The sequence below is a fragment of the Anser anser genome (assembly GCF_964211835.1).
Source record: "Anser anser genome assembly, chromosome: 27".
Lineage (NCBI taxonomy): Eukaryota > Metazoa > Chordata > Aves > Anseriformes > Anatidae > Anser > Anser anser.
Window position 1 is genome coordinate 1,755,750 of NC_139748.1, and position 8,920 is coordinate 1,764,669.

Below are 8,920 nucleotides of genomic sequence, written 5' to 3' on the forward strand. Positions count from 1 at the left end.
AGTGCCAGCACCGCACCTCTGCTGCGTGTCTGCGCCTCTGCTGGCACTCCTGGGCCGGCTCCTCCCCGCTGTTTGTGTGAGGGGCCACGTTTTGAGTGCAAATATTTTCCATGAAGAGCAGAACTGTTTAGGTGAATAAACATTGTTTTGTCAACATCTAATTTTCGCTGGGAAACCAGTTTCCTGGACGGGTTGGGGGGGGGGTGGCACTGCGTGTCCCGGGAGCCGCCCACAGCCCCAGCAGCGGTGAGCGGGTGGGGGTGGGGGGGGGGGGGGGGGGGGGGCGCAGCTGCCTGCTGCCATGGGCTGGTGGCCCTGCACTGTACCGTGTCACAGCACAGCACAGCACGTCAAACCCTACTGCACTGCTCCGCACCAAACTGCCCCGCATTGCAATAACCCAACCTGCATTGCGCCGCATCACACCAAACGGCGCCGTGCCACTTCAGCCTGCACCAGGCCGCACCGCCTCAGCCCGCAGTGCACTGCCGCTCACCAAACGGCACTGTACCACACTGTGCCAACCTGCAGCCCACCAAACAGCACCACATCCCACCAACCAGCGCCACATGGCACCAAATGGCACTGAGCCACACCTCAATGCACTGGATCGCACCAAACTGCATCGCATCACACTGGATGACACCGCCCTGCCGCAGAGCTCGGCAAATTGCACTGCAGTGCAGCAGCTCACACCACACTTCACCAGCTTGCACCAAATGTCACCACATTGCATCAGATCGCACCAAACTGTACCATCTCTCACCAAACTTTACCGCACTTCACCATGTGTCACCAAACTGCACTGGATCTCACCGAACTTTGCCAGATTGCACCAAACTTCGCTGCATTGCACCAGATCTCACCAAACTGCACCGCACTGCACCGGATCTCACCAAGCTGCACCGGATCTCACCAAACTGCACTGCATTGCACTGGATCTGACCAAACTTTGCCGGATCACACCAAACTGCACCACACTTCACCAAACTGCACCAAATCGGACGGCACTGCAGCAGCTCTCACCATGCGGCGCCGCGTCACACAGCTGGCTGTGCGAGTGCACTGGTGCCAGTGTTTGTACGCAAACCAGCGAGGTTGCCAAAAGCCACCTGGCTGTGACCAAGTGCCACCGCCACAGGACTGACGTGCAACGCAGCTGAAAAGGCTGGAGCATGTTTGTTAGTGTTAATCATGACTGACATTACGAGAACCAGATGATGGTGGAGCCAGGAATGCACTCGCCCATTAGTCACTTCAGATAAATACAGTCATCTGTTTTAGCAATATGAGGGCTTCAGAGATTAGCCAAGAGGCGCAGGCACACACGCTCGCACTCGTCAGGAAAATTGCAGTAACCTGGGCTGGACACAGGGCAGGCAATACAAGGCCAAGTGTGACGTGCACGTGTTGGGCCGTGGTTACAGCTCGTGTTGTGCTTTTACTTGGTGCTCAGGCTGCCCCTGCGGGACGGTGGCCACAGCGCTGCCCCCGCTGCACCCAGCGCCCAGCCTGGCTGCGGAGCAGGGACCAGCCGGGCTGCAGCGTGCCCGGGGCTGGCGCTTGGTGACCGTGACAGTGTTAGCACCGAGCCAGGGCTCTCAGGATGCCTCACAGCTGAAGCATGCAGTATTCTTGTTTCCACCCATGTGCTCGACAAAAACAAAGGGCGAGCGTGACAGCAGCCTGCCACGGCCTGGTGCAGCCCCAGCCATCCTGAGCTGCTCGCCCCAGCCCCTTCCTCCTCCCCTGGGGCTGCAGCGGCCATGCCCGGGGCTGGTGGTGCTGCAGGGCCCTGGTGCTGCCTGCCCGCTGCTCCCGGGCTGGCCCTCACCCTGCATCACTTGCACTTCTTCCCCCCCCCTTTTTTTTTTTCAGTGAACAACTTTATTTCCCACTTTGACATTTACCAGACACACCTGGGAGCCTGCCTGCCAGAAGGAGAAATGGCACAAGAGGAAATACATCTTCACAGCCTTGAGAAAGGAGAGGTTTGGAATCCGAGTCCGTAAACACCGTTGCTGCGCAGTGAGCAAACCCAGAGCAGGTTGTGCTCTGGAGAGTGTAACCCCACCTCCTCTGCTCCTTTTCTGAATTAAACAATAGGAGAAGCAGACTGCGCTCATCCTTCTCTGACTGGACGCTGATGGTTTAGGGATGCTGTCCTAAGAGCAAGCACCTGCCCCCCCCCCCCCCATCAGCTGGGGAGGAATCTCTGGCCTGCAAAAATCCCCCTCACTGACTCCTTGGGAAACTTTTCACTTGTGACCCCCTGAGCCTGAAGGTGAACACACACAGCTCTGAGCTGGGCTTTAGCTGTCTGGGACCCGCAGGACAACCTAAGGAACCGCACCAGTTCCTCTGGGTGCTGGTGACCATGGCTTCCTGGGCAGCCCCAGAGCTGGCACCGAGCACTCTCAAAATTCACCGTGGTGGGCACAGCCCCTGGGGCAGGAGCCAACTCCCCGGGCAGGACCCGGGCCCCAGAACACCGGGCACAGTGGGCAGGCAGCACAGCAGCTTCCCCAGGGGCTGCAGTGGTGCTGAGGGCCCGGCCTTCCCTTGCTCGCCGCAGCGCGTGGGGTCACCGCCTGCGCGGCCAGATCCAGTTTCCGCCTCTCTGCCTCCATCAGCCTCGGGCACAGTGATGCCGTGGGCGGGGAGGTGGCCATGCAGCGGGTGCATTAGCAGCCACCCGTGTGAAATCCCTCCAGCACCGAGCCCGGCGCCTGCTGTGCTGAGCAGAGCCCAGGGCAAAGCTCTTCGCTCGCTGCCTGGCTCCACCGCCGTTGGGCAGCGCCGCAGCCCCTGCAGTGACCGCGGTGAGTGCAGGGGCAGAGCGGAGCCCAGCCAGGACGTGGTGTGTGCTGGAGAGCTGTGACTGCTCCGAGCGGTGCCTGTGTGCGAGGGCAGGGCTGCCGTCTGCAGCGCCGTTCTTCCCGGCCATTTTTATCCTGGTTGTGCCCAGCTGCAGGAGCCTGCACACACGCTGCTCTTCCACCTCCGCATTTTGTCATGTCTTCCGGGCCGTAAATAGGGGTGCTGGCAGGCAACATAAAAATAAATCTGTAAAAACATTGGTATTTTATTTTATAGTGGTCACAGCCTGATCTTGATTAAAGACCCTTCCCCATGTTGCTAGAGCAAATACCTGGTAAGGCAGGGCTGTCTCCTTCCGTGAGTTACACAGGTATGGAGCGTAATTTACTCTCCCCACATCTTCCACCTTCAAAACACAACAGCATTTTTCTGTGCCTGAAGTTGCCAAGATAACCCTGTGCATTTGTCACAGGCACATTTAAATGATAAATGTGACACCTCTGGGAGGAAGCACCGCCGGGTTGCTCTTCCCTGGTCACGCAGCCGCAGCACCACCCGCGCCGTCCTTCCCGGTGCAGGTTTTATCCCCTCACCTTTCTTTCCAACTCGCCGAGCAACAACTGTCATGTTTATACTCATTCCCTCCCCAAAGTCCTGTTCTACCTCAAGGATTAAGCTTTCATCCTTCATTATGAGTTTCTCCCCCAGGCAACATTTTCCAAGAAGAAAAAGGAATTTCTGGGATTTTGCTTTTAAGAGATTATGTTACTAAGCGTGTGTTTGTGCCCAGGTGAGGAGCTTTCCACACACACACGGGTGATTTGTCACAACCTGCGTCAACAGAGCGAGTGGCACGGCTCTTGCGAGGCCGCAATGTGGGGAGGAGGGTGCCTGGTCTCTGCTAGTGGTCGAGCTGCCCATGTCCCCAGGGTGCCCGTCACCAGCCCCATACCGACCACGCTGTGAGCAGCCACTTCACTCTCCTCTCTGGCACCGCCACACTGCTCCAGGGCCGCTCCTCTCAGAAGGACGGGTGCCAGGGCACATCACCAGGGCTGCAGCGAAGGAGGAGGCTCAGCCCCACTCATCTGGGGGGTCACTGCTGCGGTCACACAGCTTGAGCCAGAATCCCCAGGCACTGGTGCTCGCTGCCCGAGGCCGATGCTGCAGCATCCTTTGCAGTGCTTCAGTTCTCTCCATCCCCAGCGGCGTTGTGACCTACCCATGCTGCTCACACCCAGCGGAGCTGGGAGCAGCGCTGCCGCCACCTCCTGCTCCTGCCTGGGGAGCCCCGGTGCCGCTGTGCTCCCGTCTGGCCGGCCGGGAACCCTCCGCCACTCGCGAGGAGCGCACACCGTGCCGGGAGGCTTGGCGGTACGGACAGATATTTGGCTGCACAGTAACTGCCGGACGAGGCTGTGCTTTCCTTGGCTACAGCTCTTGTTATTAAGTCTTTTCTGGGAGCTCATCTAAGACCAACAAATTAACATAAGGGAAACATGATAGCTAACGGCAACCCACCAAAATAATCCGAACCTGTGGTTACAACGGGGAGGGCAAACACAGCCTAGAAAGAATAACTGCAGCATGCTTAGCTTCAGCGCCGCGGCTGCCGCTGCTCAGAGCCGAGCCCGGCTTCGCCAGGAAAAGCCGTCGGCAGCGGAAGGTCAGGTGCAGCCTGCAACACGCGCAGCCTCCGGGGCCCCCCGCCCGCCCCAGCCCCGGGACGCAGCCGGCCAGGAGCCCGCCGGGGCTCGCACCCCACCCAGCTCCGCAGACACTTGGACTGCGGACGCGGGGCGATGAGCAACGGCCGGGCCCGGTGAGTCACCGCGCTGAGTCAGATGCTGCTCGTCCTCCCGCATTAAATAGCGCTTCTTCCACATGTTCTGGGGGACGACACGAAGATATGTTCCTAGAGAGATAAGCAGCTTTTCCGTTGCTTTGACTGTAGCCATTGCATGTAATAATCAAGGAGCGGTAATTGATGATTGCTTACTCTGGGTGCTCAAGCACGGCCGACGTGCTGTCATGCTGCCAGAGCATCAGGCCATAACCCTGCTGTTGTGAAATTAAACAATTACCAGATTCTCCACTGCTTTTTGATAAATTGTTCTTAACTCTCCTTTAAAAGTCAATAAATAAAAATAGTAGACTCTGCTCCTCCCCAAGAGATGCTCGGCTTGAACATCCAGGCACAAAAACACACTTTCTTCTACAGAAACCTCCCCGGAGTTCCTGATGGCACAGTGCCCTGCGGAACTCAAACACAAAGGGTAAAGCACATCAGAAAGACTCGTAAATCCAGAGGCAGCCCAAGCACATGTAGCCGGCAGAGCCCTGCCAAAACGTGCATAACAGTAGGTATGTATCACACACACACACACACCACCGTGGGTATTAAGGAGCCTAAATCTGATTAAAGCCTTTCTACCCCCCACCAATGGTCAATTCCATAAAACAGCTCACCCAGGAGACTGAATTCATTTCATCCCCAAAGTCTAATTAAAGCCATTAGTGTATTCCTTGTCTTTCTGATAAGATCAAAGCATTCCAAGAGCCAGTCATTACCTTATTTTCAAGACAATTATACAACATCTAGCATCGATTTATTCTGCCTCCAGCTGTACACATTTATCTCTGTCTATCATCGCATAATCTGCGCCATCAGACACAACAAGAGCGCGGCTATCAGCTGACAAGGGCTCGGACTCGCCTTGGTGGGTTTCTTTTTCACCCTCGACTGCAAGTGAACATCAGAGGCAGCGCCGGGTGCCCGGGGCCGTGTCCCCAGACGCCAGCCGGGGAGCAGCCGGATGCCCACTGCCACCTGCAAAGCGGCCGCGCAGGTCCCCTCCGCACCCATCCCGCAGGGCTCCCTGCTGCTTGGGGCGTCCTTCCCGATTCAGCTCCCTGCAGCCCCTCTCAGCCCCCACGTAAGCAGCCAGGTACCTTTGTTTCATAAAGCTGCTCTGATCCTTCTAAACCTGATCTCAGCCTGATCCCCCTGAACAGGCACCGTGTGGCAGGAACGGCTGCGCCCTGCATGCCCGAGGCGTGCTGCCACCCCGCTTACAGCACCCGCAGGCCCCCGACGCTTCACAGGGAAGCGGCCACCGGGGCTCTGGGTGCTGTGACCACGATGCCACAGCCGTGCTCTGGGCAGGGGCCCCGCAAGCATCCAGCAGTGGTGCGATGCTCCTGCTCCAACCCTCCTTTAGGGATGCTCTCTGCGTTGTGACCATCTACCAGCCGAAGACAAACCCACATTTCCTCTAGACCAGCGAGGAAAGACCAGCTCCTGGCCATGCCCTTCCTGCTGCCCGCCGGGTCCCTGCAGCACCCAGCCCCACGCGGTGCTGGATAGGGTTGTGATGGGAGCCCACCGCCGAACCCAGGCACTCGCCGGGCCCTGCCCTGTGCCGAAGCAGGGCTGTGCACGCACAGGGTGCCTTCCCCTCGCATAAACACATCTCCAGCAGCTCACCGCCCCTGCGAGAGCAGAGCTGTGAATTTTCATCTCTCAGCTAATCAACTCGCCTGCTAGTCCAAACTTGTCAGGAGCTTTATCCCTGCCCTGCCAGCCCTCCTTCCAGCCCATGAGTGACAGAAGACGTTCCCATCCCTCCCCGAGACACATCCAGCTGCTACAAAAACAAACATCCTCCCGATGGCGACCCCTCCTCGTCAAACAGCCCTGACCCCGGTCCCGCTGCCCGCCCGCCCCAGCGCTGCCCCCAGCCACCCTTACAATCACAGCGGCGCTGCGCCCGGCCGAGCATCCCGGCACAGTTAGCAAAAGGGCGATGTTTACCAGCGGGGACAGGAGAGTGGAGTTACCACCTAAGCTGGAAATTTATTAATGGCTGGTTCTCCCTGTTTCCCCCACCTCCGTGACAAAAGATTAATCACCTGGCAGAGCCTGCGCTGCCCGGGACGAGAGGCAGCTGTGGCAGCACCAGCTCCCCAGGCTGCCCGAGGGGACACAGTCACAGGCAGCCCCACAGCTCAGCTGCCCCCCACCCACCCTAACAGCTTCCCAAGCCTGCAGCGGGGCTGCATTTGCAGGGGGCTCAGCAGGGCTCAGGCAGGCTGCATGCCAAGGGCTCCCTACCTGGGAAGCTGCTGCGGTTTGATGGGGAAGGAGGGTCCCGGTCCTGCCCTCTGCGCTCACTCCGGTGGCCAGGCCCCACGGCTGTCCCGGTGCATTTTGTCACCGCTCTGCACCCCCAAGTGCCGTGGGTGCTGCGGTGGCACAGGCACAGCCTCCAAGCAGGGTTTGGTGCCGGCGGTGCACGAGCAGCCTGGTGGCTCCCAGGCGCTGAAGCCCTTCAGAAACCTGGGGAGGACAAAGAGAAAACCTCACCAAGCACAGGGAAGCTCACAGCATCACCCTGGAAGACCGCTCCTGGCGGGGCTGCCCTGGAGAAAGGCACCCAGCAGACAACATCTCAGTACTTGGGGCCGAGCCAGGGGAGCAGAGCCCTGCACAGCCGATGTGGGTGAGCCCTGCAGGACCCAGACCCACCTGAGAGCTGGGACCAGAGCACAGCAGCAGGGGACAGAGGCCTGCTGGAGCTGGAGTTGTGCAGCTCCAAGGGAGTATGTTTCAGCTGGATAGCCACCAGACCCTAATTAGATGAACCAAATTCCATTTATGTTGCAATTATATCAGTATGAACACTGCTGTGGCCACATGCATTGACTTCATGAAGGCACTTCAGGGCCCTGTACCTGCAGGGCAAGAGCTCTCTGCAGCCCCAACCAGGAGAAGCTGCACGCAGAGGTGCAGGACAGTGCCAGGAAATACATCCCAGGTGCAGGAAGGAGAGGACTGACAGCCAGGAACGGGGCATTTCAGCCTCTGAATCTAGCCCTGTGCTTGCTACTTTCCCTGTCCCACAAGGGATTGCCCCCAACCCAATTCACCTGGAGCCTCTGACCTGCTGCTCTGATGGTCGTGGTAGCAGCTGACGGTGGGATGAGGCTGTGATGGTGGACGAGGCACTTGGATGGCTCCCCAGGGAATACCAGCAGCAGTGGTCGAGGCTGAAACACTAGGGCAGGAGAGCGGGGCGAGCAGATCTCAGCTTCTCGGCACATTTGCTTCCGCTAAACCTGTGGCACGAAGACTTCTCACAACCCTCAGCACCTGAAGCCTCCCCTGCCTGCATTCACCCTGGTGGGGGGAGAGAGCCAGGTCTGGCTTGGGGGCCGGGTTATGCAGACAGAGCACAGGCCCGTGGCTGGGACACCCCGAAGCCGACGCTGCGTGGTGGCCGCGCACCAAAGCGAAAGCAGCTTCTCCCCAGCAGAAACGCAGCGGGACAGCCGCCCTCCTGTGCCCGACAGAGCCTCAGCCCCACGCCCCAAGGCAGCCCCCACGGGCTGCTCCCCCCCACGGGCTGCTCCCCTACCGCTACCCCAGGCTCTGCTCCCTGCCCGGGCACCCCCAGCCCACAAACGCTCCCTGCGGCACAGCACGGCTGTGGGGGGCACCGCGCACACCTGGGTGCTGGGACGGCTTCTGGACCCCGCAGCGTGGGCTCACAGCCCCAGCAGAGGTGCAGACACGCAGCCACCCCCCCACGGCTGGCAAATAAATCGGCTCCGTCCTCCGCTGCCAATTAACTGCCCCAATCAAAGCACCTGCACCATGGGAGGAGCCGCCTGGCTTCGTTAAGCCGACTCATTTACAGCTTCTCGGGGTGCTTCTGTGCCGTTCTACCGGCACCCTCCCGGAGGGGACCCCCGGACATCGCCCCCCCCCCCCCGCAGCCCCCACCTGGGGTCGCGCCGCCGCCAGCCCCGCCCCGCCCCGCCGCGGCCGCTCCGCGCTCCCCGGCCCCGCTCCCCGGGCGCCCCCTGGCGGCGGCGCGGCGCAGCGCAGCCTCCGGGCCCGGCAGCCCCGCGGCCGGACGGCGCCACCCCGCGGCCCGCGCCCGCTCCCCCCCCCCCGCGGCGCCGGGGCCGCGCAGCCCGCGGCGGTTCTCGGTCCGGAGCCGGGGCTGAAGGACGGGAGGGGGCCGAGGGGCAGCCGGGGGCTGAGGGACGGGGGCTGCTGAAGGACAGCCGGGGGCTGAGGGCCGCCCCTGGGTGC

At 60.4% G+C, this 8,920-nt stretch overlaps 1 long non-coding RNA gene across 1 annotated transcript in view; it reads right to left on the bottom strand.

Moving 5' to 3' along the window:
- The window catches only part of LOC310887021, a 10,804-nt gene extending 2,338 nt beyond the window's left edge, over positions 1-8,466 (bottom strand). Inside the window, exons 1-5 of the long non-coding RNA XR_014575594.1 lie at positions 8,329-8,466; positions 7,750-7,938; positions 6,935-7,159; positions 3,152-5,074; positions 1,027-3,066 (exon numbers count right to left, since the gene is read on the bottom strand). This is a non-coding gene — a long non-coding RNA (uncharacterized lncRNA). The remainder of the gene's footprint in view (positions 1-1,026; positions 3,067-3,151; positions 5,075-6,934; positions 7,160-7,749; positions 7,939-8,328) is intronic.
- Between the last annotated feature and the right edge of the window lie 454 nt (positions 8,467-8,920).